The sequence below is a fragment of the Micrasema longulum genome, unplaced genomic scaffold (assembly GCF_059751315.1).
Source record: "Micrasema longulum isolate JH-2025_06_02 unplaced genomic scaffold, ASM5975131v1 h1tg000311l, whole genome shotgun sequence".
In the NCBI taxonomy this organism is placed as follows: Eukaryota; Metazoa; Arthropoda; class Insecta; order Trichoptera; family Brachycentridae; genus Micrasema; species Micrasema longulum.
The window spans coordinates 916,863-934,390 of NW_028277515.1; the positions used below are offsets into that span (position 1 = coordinate 916,863).

A 17,528-nucleotide genomic window follows, 5' to 3' on the forward strand; every position below is an offset into this window, starting at 1 on the left:
GGAGTATTGAGCATCCAATATAGGCGGAGTGATTCTGTGATGCGGAGTTACGAGCGCCTTAAGCAGCGGGAATGAGGTTCGATTGATATCAGAAGTCCCCGAATTGTGACTGTAAAGGAACTCTGTGTTTACTGGTTCTACTGGGTTCTATGTGAGCTCTGTGGGGTGACGATTTACTTTTATACAGCAGTAAATATAAAATACTTTATGTTTACGCGGCAATGCAACACTTCCATTTAAATGGTAAACAAAATTATGTTTGTATAATATATTTACAATACGTGCGTCATTTCATTTTCCTGGTTTACGAAGTTCAAACCGGATTTGGCTAAAGTAACAATTTATTGATGCAATCCGAAATAATAATATCTCGCACGAAGAGATACAGTGTAGTTTCAGCCTATTAAAATATTAATATTAATACAAAACAAACAAACCATCATGCCGTTTCCCCGTAGAGGTAGGCAGAGAGGATATAATGCCATATCACTATATCTTTGCACACAGACCTCGCTTCCTCTACATTCATATATCTTCTCATGTACGCACGCCGATTTTGTCTACTTTTGACATGTCCATCTTTAAGTATTTGATAGACTCGATCGTGCCATGTCTTTCTCGGCCTTACTAGTTTTCTGCATCTATCAACATTTGCGTCGTAGATCCTTTTAGCCGTTCTTTCGTTGACCATTCGCTCTATATGTCCAAACCAACGCAGCACCCCTTTCTTGATTCCGTCGATAATGCATATCTCAGCCTTACACAGTTCACGGATCTCGACATTTGTGCACCTATCATACATCGTTTTACCACACATTTGCCTGAGGGATTACATTTCAACAGCATTTAACCTACTTTCTTCATCATTTTTCCAATTCCATACTTCCCTCCTATACATTAGAGTTGGCACTAGAACTTCATTTTGAAATGCTAGTTTAGCCTTCTGCGATAAACATTTGTTTGCCAAAGTAGATTTCAGTGCACCGTTCACCCTGTTCCCGGCACTCACCCTCCTTTCAATATCTTTCTCGGTCTTTTCATCCCGAGTAAACATACTTCCCAGATACGCAAATTCTTCTACCTGATTCAGAATATTTCCATTCACACTGATCTAATATTTAGTTATATTTTCATCCCTATCAATTTATCTACATTCATCAGCAAATTGCTTTTCTTATATATCCCCATATTACCCCCCCGGGTATTTGTAATGTTTTTTAAAGCATTATTGTTTTGTGAATATTTTATAATTTTTTAATTTACTAGCACACATTTTTAACTAAACCGTCTCATATATATTTTTTACTTTACTGTCTTGCTCATACTTGTATTTTTAACTTTTCCGTCTGAAACATATTTTTTACATTTTCTTCCTGTACATATTTTTCATTAACCTATTTTACATAAGTATATTTTAAACTATTTTGGATATTTGTAGCACTTACTTTGACGTTGATTGTTAAACGTATTTTTAAGTATAAATAAAATAGCTGGCGTAAGTATAGCCTGTGAGCTCGCCAATACATGACAGATGACATTAACATAACCATAGAAAAACATAGCAGTTGAGCTCTCAGAAGTAAAGCAACGTGAATGCAGCAATGCTTGAACTACATGTCAATAATAAATAATATTATTTGGCCATACGGAACTTTAAAGCACACCTTGGTTTAATTACTAATAGTATTTTATCGGTTAGGTAGGTGTATTTAAAAAAAATGTTGCGTACCTGAAAAAAGCACAAATAATTATGTTTTTGTAAATGATGTCAGTAGCGACACTCAGAGAGTGGCTTTGTGACGTTTTGACATTTTTTATAAGAAATTCATGGCGTAGCCGAAATATTGTTATAAAAACGAGGATGTTTTTGTTGATTGACGTTAGCAGGCGCTACCCAGGGGCGACTTTGTGACGTGAGAAATTATTTAAAAAAAGAGATTCATGGCGTAGCCAAAATATTGTAATTAAAACGAGGATGTTTTTGTTGATTGACGTTAGCAGGCGCTACCCAGGGGCGACTTTGTGACGTGAGAAATTATTTAAAAAAAGAGATTTATGGCGTAGCCGAAATATTGTAATTAAAACGAGGATGTTTTTCTTGATTGACGTTAGCAGGCGCTACCCAGGGGCGACTTCATGACGTGATGAAATTATTAATTTAAATATTTTTTTTCATTTTACATAGCGTAGCCGAGATAAGAAATTGCGTGGTGTATCGAAATTTAACCGTGTAGGTAGCCACCTAGTTACAATATTATTTTTGTATTTGTATAACTCCTGTTTTATAATGTTTATGTATTTATCGCTATAAGAATTAAACTAAAGATAGTTTTTACTTTTAATCGCTATCCGTTTTTTAAATTATGTTTGTAACACTCAGTAATATTTATTTTTCAAGTATTCAATGTTATTTTTGCATTTTAATTAATATTGTTAATATAAAGCGTATTTTTATTTATTCGAATTTACTAGACTGTTTTATTACAAAAAATAAAAATGCATATTTCTCTATGTATTTTTCTGTTATAAACAATCTATTAAAATAATACACATCAAATTTCCATTGTCTGTTGATTTTATTTGCAATCTTCTTTTTTTCGATGGTTAAAACTCTAGAAAATTCAAAGACAATAAAATTTTTACTGTCATATATTGGCGAGCTCACACGCTATACATAGCCCAAATAGCTTTAATTTGTGACGACAATAAAAAAAAAAGGGGTTCATAACACAAAGCTATTTTTTAGGCATAAAAATATTTTTTACCGTTTGTGTTTCTGTTTCTAAGTTTTAAAACATTAATTACAAAATTTAAAACATTTATTTATTGTTAATTATTACATAAAAAAAATAAATAGGTTTATAAAAACATAGAATAGCAGACGAAAAAGTATTTATTGGAAAATAAGTAGATTTAGGTATGTATTTATTTTATTTGACGTATACATATTAGACAAACTATGCATAAAATTATTTCAAGTCAAAATCACTTAAAAACATGATTTATTGAATCACAAGAGAAACTCTCATAATTTGTTCTAAAAATATTTTATCAATTGCTAGAAAATAAATTTATTAAATCATTAAATTCTTGGTTTTTTTATGAAATTAAATTCCTAGTACCTAATTAAATACCTTCAAAAGTTTTGCTCAAAATAATGTTCCATCGTTATAAAGTTTGGCAAAACGTGGGCGGGAAACATAAAAATATAGCTCATTAGTCAGCCATTGTGCCTTTCTCTTGGGGTGGAGTAAAGTACACATTATAGAGATCAGAAAATTAACCAAAAAAGGCTAATTAAGAACAAAAAATGCACATGACAATTTTTTTTGAATTTCCACATGCTGTATTATGCGGTATATTTTTATTATTAAAATTAGTTTGGCAAGTTTAATATGTAATTAAAACGCGTTTTGCGTTAGTAAGCGCACACAGATTCCAAATCAAAAGAATGTGTACACTCGAGACTACATTTAAAAATTATTTCCTAAACATTAAACCGATCGACATACTTATTTATTTCAATTGTTATAAAATAGAAACCATTTGCATACAAAACGCAGGAATAGAGGTTGTATACTTTTTTAGTCCCAATAAAAAAAAAAAACTCGTTTTAAAGCACTTGCAAGTGCATCCAAATAAACGTTCATTAGGTATGGAAATAAACAAATATACATTTCATTGTATTTACATTTATTTTTATGTGTCTATTTCCCTATCGTTAAAAAACATTTATTGTTTTAAGATGCCTTTTACGCGTTTATTTGTTTGAAAAAATGCATAAATATAGTTACCTAACTTAATCAAAATTAAAATTAATTCTAATATTAATAATACAATAGTAATTGTAATTATAATAATATTTATATTCCAGTTTGATTGGGCTAGTAATGCAACTAAACATATAACTTCAAAGAAGTATCTGTATGTATAGTAACAAAATATTCATATAAAAAAATCAATCCGGAGATTAGAAAATCTAACTAATTTATTGTTCAGTTTTCCGTTCCATATAAAACAGGTTTAACTTGCCGTCTTCGCAACCCCCGGCTAATTATTTTCTACGTCATAAGGTGAACTATTAAACTTGAACTAATCTCGGGAAGATTGTGGAGCCCGTTAATGTTTATGATACCCCGGCAGAGCGGGTGATGAATCGACTTATTAAAATACGATAACTTGGATCCACGAAACAATAGTGGTACCGCGAGACTGAGGGTGAGGAGGCCTTATTATACAAACATCGGTGTTGTGATAGCGGTACAACGAAAACTACTCGAATTTCCAATTAGTTGCGGAGTTTATAGATCTCTGGGGTTGTATAATTCACTGTCATTACTTTTTGAAAGCCATGACGGTAAATTATACAAATCTTAACGTATCCAGTTTCAGAACAGGTATCTATATATGTATTATTATATCGATACGTTGAAAGGTGCGCTTGCAAGAAAAAATGCATTAAAATATATAAAAATGCGAAAAATTGCGTTTTTGAAATACAATACAAAAAAAAATCAATATCATGGGTTCAATTCTCTATGTTTAGTTAGCTCAAATTTTGAATGATTTAAAAAAAAAAAAAAAAAGCTATTTTTAGTAAAGTAAATACTGAAGGAGCTTCATTGTACTTTCACTAAATAGTTTTTAAAATATATAATGCATCGATTACCATCCTTGTTGAATGAAAATTATAAATATTTTTGCAATATAAAATTTTGTTAGCTATTATATAAATACAATTAGTTTTGAAATATCTAGTGTCTATAATGTGGGACGTCAGGTGAATCATACGTTTTCTGGATGCAAACAATCGATTGTGAAAACGTTCAAATAACTAATAACGAACTGCTGATACAAACGGATTTAAATTGCTGAGAAATACGGAATTAATACAAGACCCCAAGATCCCACTAGGAAGTAAAATGAACATTTATGACAATAAATATGTATAAGTGGTAGCATCTTTAATTAGTCAGTTCGGACAAAGTCACAGTTGTAAAATCTCTGTCCAATAAATAAATAATATTCTACTTTGTGGGGTGACTACCAAAACTCCGACATAAGTAACCCCCACAACAGTTTAATTTCTAAACTGATACAAGTTTTACAGAAGTAATACATATAAATGTAAAAGTTACAAAAAAAAAACAAAACATCACATGAAAAAAGAAGTAATTTCTGGTGCTAGGCGTGGAAAATTATTAATAAGAACTTTTTTTTTTTTTAGATATTCTTGATATCATCATCATCAGCTCCTCTTTCCGTACTCAGTAGTGTATAGGGCGCTGCATCGGTAAACCAAATGCAACGTAGTTCCATCATTCGTTGCATGAAGGTAATGTAATCAGTCTTATGCATCATACATGTGCCAAGTCCAGGAACAATGAAATAATGCAGTTGAAAAAAACGTTTAAAACCAATATTTCACATCCACCCTCCTAGGAATCGAACACAAGACCTCAAGAATGGTAAACAAACTCGTCAAGCCCTAGAAAAAGAGACGGATTCGTATTTACTCAATTTCTTTGTTCAGAACTTTTACCTAAGAGCAGCCGTCGAGGAAAAAACAGTAATTGAAAATATCGACAATAGAAGCATTAAGTGAAGTAAATAAAAAATACTTTACAGACATTTCAGCGGAGATGGAGAGATTCTTTGAGATAGAAGTCTAGGCATTTACATTTTAGATTTATCATAAAGTCTTAAAAGCGTTAAATACAGTATAAATTACTGTTGAATAATATATTCGAACTTACATAAATGTATATTTGCATCTAAATTATACATTTGGATAAAAGTTGATTCAATATATTATATTATTTTAGATAAACGGATGCTTGAAGAAGTATTACTTGCATTATAGTAAACTTAAGCATATATTTTTGATTTTCGTAATTATTCTGAAATAAGTATTTGGAACAATACATATTTTGACATTATACAAAACAAGTTTTGACACAACAAGATAAAATTTGTATTTAAATAAAGACGATATTAATGACAATAATGAAATCATCAGGTCTCAAAATACAACACTGTTAAGTCCATCCATTAATTTAAGTGAAGAAAACAAAAGTTTGACAAGGCTAAATTATCCAAAAATATTTACAATTTAATCAAAAGCGAATTGTTGATAGAACAATCGCCACCGTAATTAAAACTTCCAAAGGAAATACTTGCGTTCCTCTCCCATCTTCTCTGCAAACATTTGATTTCGATAACAAAGCTAAACAAATATCTTCAACTTCACTTAAAGTGTCGGCTTTTCTCTTTCCAGGACTTTCATCACAATAATACGATTAGACATAGATTTGTCGACGAATATCGGAACTGTAAACTTTAATTTTTACGCGAAAATTTGATAATTTATTTTGTAATTTTGTTGGCAACATAATAACTACTAAAAAAAAATATAATGACTATATTTTGAGTATTTCCAAATCTCTGCAGACAAATATTGGACTAGTCCTCGGGTGTTATATCAAAAATATAAACTAAGTTAAATGGAACAAGAACAAAATTAAATTTAAATAAAAATTAAAACACAGACAAAATGGTGTGTATACAGTAAGAAATGAATGGCGATAATTTAAACCAGGCAACAACATAAAATAAGTCTTACTAATAAACTTATAAAGGTCCCTTTTTTATTTAAATTTTGTAAAGAATAATCGTGATGACTAAATCTATCGACAAAGATAAGTATATATGTTACCGTTTCTTTGCGATCGATGGCCAGGATATCGGAAATATAACGCTTCGTCAATTTTTCGACGTCTTTGCATCTTCGAGTATCCGGCTTTTTTTACCCCTCCTCGTTTAAATCTACCCTCATTGTTTTTAGTTTAAGTCAGTAAGGGGAACATCTTTTGCAAAGGGAGTGTACGGTGTACATTTCAACGGTTCATTGATTATTAAATTCGGGAGGTTTGAAGTTTCACAACGAAGAACATACCGAAACAGACACGTGTTACTGCATTTTGAAGCGATTAAATTATTTTGTTTTTAATTTAGTGTTTAAAATAAAATAATTAATGGCAAAATACTAAAACACAATCCCCAAGAAAACAGGTAAACCGATTTGTCCGTTAGAAGTTGAACTATTACATTTTTAAAAATAAGACTCAGATAACAATTCTATATTATACCAAATCAAATATATATTTTATAAATAAAAATAAAGACACTTTGCACTTCGCTAAATTTTATTTTTAACATTTATTTATATTTTATTTATACAAATCACATAAACGCCCGGAGAGATTTTATACGTAGGGTACATAAAGAAGGATTAAATTATTACATCCAAATACACATAGTCAGAAAATAATCTTTAAAAAGACATACACCATAAATATACTGATTAGATGAAATACAAAATATGAAATGTTTTGTTACTAAAATAAATTTTTATCGCACTTGTAGATTTTATGTAGGATAAAAATGTTTTTTAAAAATTTAAAGTTATTTATAAAGTTATTAGTTTAACCAATTAGAAAAAAAAATTATTTGATTACTTATGATTTCCAGAAACGTTTCTACTAAACTAAATACGTATTTAATAATCATTGTAAAATGGAAAGCAAGACCTGTAATTTATGCTGGAGGAGATATAACTACAATGGCATCACAACTGAAAAATAAATTAATTTTTTAAATCTTCATATGAAATTTAAAATGACACGATAATTTATTGTATTTCCTATTGTCAATTATAAATGAACGCGCGAATTGATAATTGTTACGACTGAAATTTCAATGGGTTGTTTTACCTAGATACAAAATATAATGAATAATGACGCTTAAATTAATTTATTAAAATGGAACTTAAGCCAACCGTAAAGTAAACTGACAGAAACTTGATGTATTGATTACAGTTAACGCGCGAATTGATTTTAATCAACACACAGTAGTCGTTGTTGGCGTACTGTTAACGCTCAGTAGCTATTGACGCAAAGTTAACGACCGGCCGCTACCGACGCCGACGCCAGAGCTCGACGTTCTAAAGCGCCGCGATGGGGCGTCGCGTCCACTAGGTGCATTCGTGCGATTTGACGGGTGTTTCTGCATGCTTTCAGTCTCTACATTTGTGAATATGTTACTTTGTGGTGTAATTGAATTAGCGCTTTTGACGCATTTCAAACATTTAAAACGCGTATTTTGTCAATTCCCCTTAATTCTTCATTGGAATTCTTTTTTACTCTTTGGATAAAAAAATTCTAATTGGTTTTATTTCGTTAAATTTATTGTATTCTATGTTGTTTTTTAGGTAAACAATGGAAACTTTATTCCATGTAATGTTTTTTTATACATAAAATTACTCTATTGATTCATTTATTTTTTTTAAATTGTATAATTGGTATACAATTTAAATACTGAAATCGTCTAAAATTTCCACCCATTTGTCATGCTATACGTAAATATAGTGATAACTTGTGTTGATAATATTGTTTTATGTTATGGAAGACTAATTCGAAATTTGTATTAAAGAATGACATATTACATGCATTAAAAACTAGTTTTATACGCGTTAAGACGAGGTTTATAAAGCTAGATATTTAAATCGAGAAGAATACATGCTTGAAAAAATGTGTCAAATAAGTTAACTTTCGAAATTCATGAAGAGAAAAGGTTTTTTTTAAAATACACTGTTATAGAGTACTGTCATTTCTGTATGTCCCTACATTTTAAGAAAGCGAAACTTCTGAGAAAATTTGCAAGAATCTTCATTCTGATAATGTTAAAAAAAAATTACTTGAGAACATTTACATATTTAAAAAAACGAACAGTATTTTGATAATAACGCCATTGAAATCACTTTACAGAGTATTTTAGTTTTATCAGCTGTATTATTAAGTATTGGTTAATTTTTCACCAATCCGATATAGAATGCAATGAAACTTGTATCGATATGTATAACTTTTATTCTGAACACAGTGTGATATTTCAGAAAACTCCCGGCGGAGAATGCACTTCTGATGCATTCTACATTTTCTCTTTCTAAATCGCTGGCCAGCTATTCCTCCGTTTAATACGGAAATAATTGGATTTTTGTTACTGGACTTCTATTGTCCAATCGAGGGCCCAGCAGTAAAAGCTTTCGACCATATTTGATTATACCTCTACAACCTACTTGAAAAAGCTTCACAATTCGATTGTATGGGCCCTTCGCATATGACATGACAATATGTGATTACAAAGATTTTCTGTCACTAGGGATGAGAATGAGAGCTAGATTGGGGATGATTGATAAAATTACCGTAAATATGATATATTATAACGGTCCTATAAGGCAGAGTAACTGAAAAAAAAAACAAGTGAATTAAAAAAATATTATTGTGTCATTGTATATACATTTGTATGCCAGATTCAAATTTTATGATCTAAGATATATTTTATTCACTATTCACTCTACAACAACGCGATAAATATTTTCTATCACAAAAAATTGTGATTTTACTGAATTAAATCAGCAAATTTGGTATATATTATTTTAATGCATAAATTAAATGATGAGAACATTTCCAGATTTAAGCAAAAAGACAAGCATGATAAACATTGTTAGGGCTTTAAAAGAAACCAATATAGGTGAACATATATTGCATGTGTTATATAATCACATGTCAAAAACATTGAGTCTTTACGCTGACAAGCTATTTTTTATCGCGAACATTCAATTCTATTTATATAAATACAATTTTAGTTTGTAATAATAAAGTAAAATAAGGTAAGAGATGGAAAAAAATGATGTAGTGGAGTATAAAAATATAAGTGCACGTGCATGTTAATGTTAATTTGCTTAGAATAAATAAGTTTAAAATCGTATTTTTTTTATTTCAATACATAATGAATATACATACTATCTGTTTCACTAAGTTAAGCCTGTTTTAAGGTTGCTTTTTATATTTACGTTTAAATGATTATTCAAACTAGGCCAAGTAAAAACCGATTTTTTCATATATTATTTTATTATATTTGAAGAAAGAATTCATAAATTAAGTAAACCTTGAGAAAGAAGCTTGTTTAGCTTTAAAATCGGTAGGTGGAAAAAAAATATTGGTTAAAAACAAAGTTGTTTTATTGGTTTTTTATAATAAAAATGTAATTTCTTACTAGATTGAGTTTTTTTACTAACATTTCTTAGTGGAACTGCATTTTAATTATAATAATAAAAATACGTATAATGTTTAAATAAATATGAAACTATTGGATAAGAGTTAACTGCTAGGAATTTTGCCCTTAGAGAATCACTTAATTAACAATACTTTGTCATTTTTCGAAAAAATCTATTTTTTGTTGACGAGAACTGGATTTAAAACTACGTCAAATTATTCAAAATATTGTTGAAAAAACCAGCTGGTACAAGAAAAAGTATAAAAATCAGAATGACACCCATATCAATAAAGATTTTAGTTCTTTAACTCCACAAATGTCCGCAAATAAAATAATTGAAGGAATATAAAAGTTCAAATAAAGGCAATGACAGTCATAAGCCCTGTAAATACCTGGGCTTTTATATTCCCGTCTATAAAATGTTCTTCATCTCTATTGTAATAAATTAATAATAACTTAATCACAGGGGCTTTTAAGGGAACTATCAATCAGTGGCCCCGATAACAGTTTTCATAATATTTAAATACATATAATTCAAACAATTTTTTTTTTTATTAATAATGTATTAATTTAGAAAATACTTAAATTTATATGATTTCATACTTTGTACTTGAATTATTTTCAGTTAAACTCGTTTATTTCCATAATTATAGAAAATCATAATTAAAAACTCCAGCTTGCATTTGCGTATAAATTAGAACTTTTTTTAATCTCCCACCAGTATGACAATGTTCGTTGCGACAAAACCCGGTTACCGGTAAAATAATAAATAAAAGTACAATGAAACTATGTACGTATTTTTATTATTAAAATTATTTTATTCAAAAATATATTTAAGTAATTTTTCACAGTGCTCCTAGACTAGATAGAAATAATTTTCATCGTAACATACAAAGTTACTGGTGCAGTTTTATGACACAAGTTAGTATACAATAGTGTCACTATATTAGCTATTGTCACAAAGGTTTTCCAAATAGCGAAAAACAACAGCATGTTGGGAGAAAAATACTTGGCTCGTTTGAAAAATGCCCGGATTAATCTCTATAGAGGTAGAGTAGGCTAAACTAAATTGACACGGACAGTGATTGACACAGAGTGACAGGATATTGGGCATGCGATGATATAATCCAATACTTCTTGATTGTATGATCGGAAAGTGATATTTGAGAGGGGTGTGTTTTTTCATACGAAACAAAAAATAAAAGGGGACCGTAATTAAATTTACAAGACTAGGGCTGGGACGCTAGAACAGAATTTATTAGTAGTACGTAGTAATCAATAATTGCATATGGTATTAAAGCAGTGTTCCCTAACCTTTTTTTGACCAGGGACCACTTTGTCCAACTGTGTCCATTTAAAATGTTACTATCAACAATATTACTGTAAATATAAAATAAATGTCGGCTTCGTAGTGTAGTGGTTGGCGCTTTTCCGTCAACGTTCTTGAGGTCTTGAGTTCGATTCCTGAAAGGGGCGACCTAAATGATTTGTTTTGATAGTGGTTTACACTGCAATATTTCACTGGTACCTGAAGCGTAAGGCTTATCATCTTGCCTTTCTGTAACAGATGATTAGGGCATTTCTTCTACTAACGCAGTGCTCTATGCACCATCAGGTGCGCATGAAGGTTTGATGATGTTATTTAATATTAGTGCCAGGTTGTTTCTAGACATATACCTAAAAATGTCTAAAACTTCTTTAATTAAATTATTTGGGCTTTTACCTTTGTCTTGAAGACATTTTGGTGCTAATTATGTCGCCCGTAATTGGCTAAAAAAAGTTAAAGGAGAAAACCGCAAAATGGCGTATTTTCATTAAGTCGGTGTTCGCCACTCTCCGGCCTTAACAGTTGTATGAAAAGTCCGTTTGTTTTACTACTTTTTTAGGAAAGATTCGCTTAAATTCGTTCCCTTTGAAGGTGAGATTTTATGACTTGTTTTGTGTAACAGAGCAAAATGGCAAGGGTAGAATATGGAATGTACCGTATGGAGCCAGTGCTTGAGATTCTCAGTGACATATGGAGGCAATTAAAAGCGACACATTCATAAGTGTGGCACTTTAATTTGTTTAGAGGGCCGTTGAAACGTCTCAGTGCGTCTTGTTATTAGTACGATGAAAGCTACCGAGGAAGAATTTGAATAATTAAGGTAATTCTCAGACGAGGTTAAAGACACGATGCGAGTCGTAATCATCACCTTCAAAACCAAATGTGTTCTTATCCAAAACCCGGAAAACATAGTGTTTTAAAGTTACAATGGATAAATTAAAATATAAATCACACCCAAAACAATAATATGGTCGTTTTTACTAGACGAATTTAAGATGTGATTTTCGTAAGCTATGTAATGTATTTTTAATATTTGTTCTGTGACACACTTTGACGATGGGAGTTTTAATCGTAAACTACACAAGTGTTCATTATTTTTTTGATCTCTGAACATAGATTTAGTAGAGTTATTGAACTTTTTCTTTTTGGTTTATGTCATTACCTTGAAAACGATTATATTTTTTCTTGTTTGTAATATAGTGGAAATTTGTACTGTCAGGGAATTGCAAAATAAAAAGTTGTCATTTTTTCAATACGATATACTTAAAAAAATCAATTAAAAAACCCGCATTTTAATTAAATCACAAAATTATTAGAAAAAAAAACTTACTTGCTATCATTATTACAATTTTGAGGTTTGTAAAGTAGTAATTTTACACAGCCTAAGGGGTGACAATCCACGCAAAACTGATCTTCGGGAGTAATTTTTTGAAACTAATTACTTCAAAATGGCTGACACTACTTAAAAATGTCTAAATATGTACCGAGAGCGATTAGTTAAATTAAATGCATTCTCATATAAGAGATATTATATGAGTTATTTTACACCTAGACAAATTTGTACCGCCAGGGAGCAAAGCGTTAAATTGAATAAAAGTTCCTGACACTAATGAACGGATTTAATTTATAATAATTTGTTATGAATTCTTACAAAATAAAAATCGATTAAATTAATTGGGTTCAAGGGAAACATGGATGAATTGGTTTGGTCATATAGAACAAACGGCTGATGGAAAAATGTTTTAACAAATATTATTTAAGGTAAAATTAATTAAAAACGTAGCGCTTTGCAAAAGTGATTTAAGGCAATATAGAATTGGATTTGAATAAAAATATACGTACGATTGGCATACATCCTCTCTGCCAATATCTACGCTGAAAATACTATAGTACAGTAAGCTTTGGTAATATTTATAATATTTCGTTTAGTTTACATACATGCCATCACAAAAAAAGTTTTGTTAGCTACTAAGCTGTTCGGGACATTAATTAAAATGATTTGATTTTACACGAAACAAATAAATGATTTAATTTATTCACAAGGAAAACAACCAAATAGCGGTTGCAATATTAATTGAATAAATCTATTCCTTCTTTTATTTTTCTTGAAATACGTTTTGCATTTAAGAAATCCGTCTTTAAATTGTGGTTTTTAGATATTTTTTAAAGATTATCCAATTACTCAATTTAAAAGACGTGTCTAAATTTCAGAATTCATCGACTTTTATGTAAAAATCACCTTTATTCATCGGCTCAATAGAAAAATAGGGGTGTCCTTCAGACAGTTCGCAATATTACGCTTCGGGTCCTTTAAGGCAAAGTACAAAGGCAGACAACGTATTTATATTATGAGATCTGAAGCAGGAAATCTATGACGAGGTAAAATAAAAACACTTTGTAGGAAGGCTCTTTTCTCGGTACGCAGATTTCCCTGTACAACACTAACATGCTTTTGATGAAAATCTTTTAAAGATTTTCGTCTAGACGATGAATTTATAAAGTTAAATATGTTTTTTTTTTGCCTAGAGCGAGATGTAACGAAATGAAAATACAAAATATACTAGTATCACATAAGAGAAGGAGATTTTTTACAGAAGGATATATGGAAGTCTTATGACCATTGGTTAGTTTTAAGTTGATCATTTTACATCATATTTGACATTCTATTCTGCTGTTTGAACATCACATCTATTAGTTTATGGATTTAGTATTAACCTTAGAGTATATACATCTTAGAGTCCGTACTATTCCAAAGTTTGTAAGAATTTTTGAAAAGGGGGCGTGGTCGTTTGTTTAGTGAAGACGTTTTTCGTCTCCAGATTTTTATAAAATAGGGTTGTCACAAATGCACGATTTAAGGCGATTTTTTTACAGAGATTGGTAGGGGAGTAGGAAGTACAATAAAAATGTTTATTTTAATTTGGTGACAAGTTTACTAAAAACCTTTTTTATACATAAAAGTAAGCAATAACAAACATTATAAATGACATTGTTAAGTACACAAATTAATTTTAAAAACAAATATGCAATTACATATAATAAACAAGTAAAACTGCAATAAAGTAAATTTATTGAGTTTGAAAATTATCCAATTTGTTAAAATATTGGCTTGCTCTGACGGCAGGTTGTAATTTACATCTTTAAAAACTGGTTAAACGGGGTCTCCGATTCCAAAATATTTTCCGAATTCGTTGTTTGATTTGAAAACTGAAAACAGTAATCTCTATTAATTTATATATTAAACTTGTATCTTTGGATAAAGTGGAGATACCACTTCCAATTTGGTGATTTCGAGAAATCACGCCGTTTCACCGAAGAGGTAGGCAGAGAGGATAGAACACCATATCACTCTGTCTTTGCATGTAGATCTCGCTTCTTCTAAATTCATACATCTTCTCATGCACGTATACTGATTTTTCCAACTTTATGGTGTATAAATATGAAATAAATGTATATTTACCCATAGCGAGTTAGGTTTTTGAAAACAAGGGGGTACAGCACCATTTATTACATGTACCAAATAATTTGTTTTTGTCCAAATTAATGGACAGAAAGTGGTTGGAACACACCCTATTGTTATTTTCAGGAGACAATGGTTCAGTCCTGCCATATAGATCCATTTATTTCGCCTTATTTCATCTATCGGAAATCCAAAAAAAAAACCTTAATTGACTATATTATACTTATAAATTTAATTTAAAAATGATGACACTAATAAATAACATTTAAGTGAAAATGTAATATTTTAAGGTAATGCACAGCCCTGGCATTCTTAATTATAAGAGCCGCCCAAAAAGTGGTCATAAAAATACCATTCAAAATTGGCGCAGATGTATTGTCATCTCTTTTATTTACATTCAATAAACGACAAATTTATATTCTTTCAGTGATATAAAAAGAGAAATAATTATTTCTAGATGTCGGTTGACTCGGTAAAAGGTCGTCGAGTTTGCGTGTCTTGAACATTTAAAGAAATATTTGGATTGAAACGATTGAAAAAAAATAATTTAAATCACATAAATCCAAAGTATAAGGTATTTGAATTACACAGAAACAAATGCCATAATAATTGCTCAAATTATAGTACAAAAATAGTGGTGCATTTATGTTGAAAACTACCAAAAAAAGTATTAATTTAAAAATGTATAATATTTAATAAATACTTGTGATAACTGAAGCGTTTTCTTCCTTTTCCAGTTCTATTTAACATCCTTTCATGACACAAGTCGGCATAATGAATTTTGATGTAATTAGCACTAACTACGTTAAACAATCATCAAAATACCGACAGAGCGTTTGACAGTTCGAAACAATACTGGCCGCCTACGTAAAAAATGAGCATCGTAAAATTCTAAAATCGACTACAAAACAAAAAAATAGGACCGAACCCACAGATTTTTTTTGTCTCCCTTTCTCTCATTTACAGCATATTGTAAAAAATGAGTCCGCTATAACCGGCAACATGCATTGGATTGGTAAAATGTTTTGTTATCCCTCTATACATGTATATACTTTAAGGTATAAACGGTGTTTTTTAATTCTACAAGCGTGTGTTTAATTCGACTATCACTATCCGATTTTACAAAATAATTTAATTTACAAAAAAGACATACCAGAGTAAACACCTTATTGATTTTAAACCAGTCGCTGTTCATGACATGGGTTTAAATCTAATTTTTAATTATAAATTATAATATTTTGAGTGTGTTCAAATGTTTGTAGACAAGAGACTAGACCCAAAATAATGTAATTAAACCAACTAGTCCAAGAAAAAGTATAAAAAATGGAAAATTGTTTTAAAGCGTTGCCTAGTATGTAAAAGAATTCGATCAGATGAATCTCTTCAAAACAATAAAGGTTTTAGCTCTATGACTTCAATTAATTAGACTGATTTAAGAATTAAAGAAATATGAAAGTTCAAACATAGGCAAAATGTTGAATGTTACACTTTGTGTAAAGTGTCCACATAAACCAGTCAATGACTGATCATAAGTTCTGTAAATGCCCGGACTTACATATTTTCTACTCTAAAATGTTCTCCATCTCATGTTGTAATTTTTTGATCCTACCTTTAAATATTTAGACATACCGACTTAAAATTTATTGAGATGATTTATTACGAATTTGATATGAAAACGATGTACATTCACTCACTTGACCGCTTAAATTTAAGCAGTCACAGCAAAATAATTCTCGTAAAATACGATGTGTTAAAATGATTTGTATCAATAATTAATAAATAGTAAGATTACAAATTCTTTCTATGGATATTTCTTTTATTTCTCAAATTTTATTTATTTTTGGCGTTAAGGGAGGAATCAAAGAACTTGAAATAGATTAGTTATTCGTTCGGGTCGATGAGCTATAAAGTTGCAGTCGTGCACTATTGTGCAAATTCCAATTAACAATAGCGCAAATACCCGACAGTGTGAGGATTGTTCCGTTCAGAGGTTGTGGGGGAGGCTTCCTAGGAGATCAGCACCGGATATTGAATTCCACACAGCACCTCTGAGCAGGAAGCGGCTAACCGAGTATCCGTAATTACAGAACGGAGCAGAAGTGCGTAAAAGAGTCTATAGAATCTCAAACAAAAGGGAAATAGAGACTCTAAAGAATAATAATAGTACTTGTTTATTAACTTTAAATAAGTGAGATATAAATATCAACCGAGGTACATATATATTTTTGGAAATTAAACATGATTGTCTTGGCATTTATAGACTGTTGCAGCTAAAAATCTTTAGAACTACTGATATTATGCTTACTAAAAAAAACCTGTAAACATATTTTACGCATTATATGAACCATATTGTTCATTCTATGCATCTCTTTTTAAATCAACTGTTCGTTTATAAAGATTTGGTGAAAATTAAAAATGGTTTCTGAAATGCTATCCAAAATGTCAGCAAAAAGAACGAAACGGCATTTTAACACAAAAAAACATCATCAACATACAAATTAAAATCAAAATAATTTAGATATGAACTCACTAAAAAAAAATGTTCCTCATTGGCGTTTTTTTATAAAAAAGGAATGAAGAAGTTCAGTGCAACGGGAAATTCGATACAAAAACGATTTTTTATACGCG

The 17,528-nt window shown here is 30.2% G+C and overlaps 1 protein-coding gene and 1 long non-coding RNA gene across 2 annotated transcripts in view; both read right to left on the reverse strand.

Annotated features, from left to right (window-relative positions):
- Positions 1-17,528, reverse strand: part of LOC148282602 (uncharacterized) — a 372,381-nt gene that overhangs the window by 207,432 nt on the left and 147,421 nt on the right. The gene's annotated exons all lie outside the window — the stretch shown is intronic.
- Positions 12,577-14,950, reverse strand: LOC148282603 (uncharacterized). Its single transcript, XR_015822060.1, has 2 exons — positions 14,901-14,950; positions 12,577-14,647 (listed from the first exon to the last, which is right to left on the reverse strand). It is a non-coding gene; the product is annotated as an uncharacterized LOC148282603 (long non-coding RNA).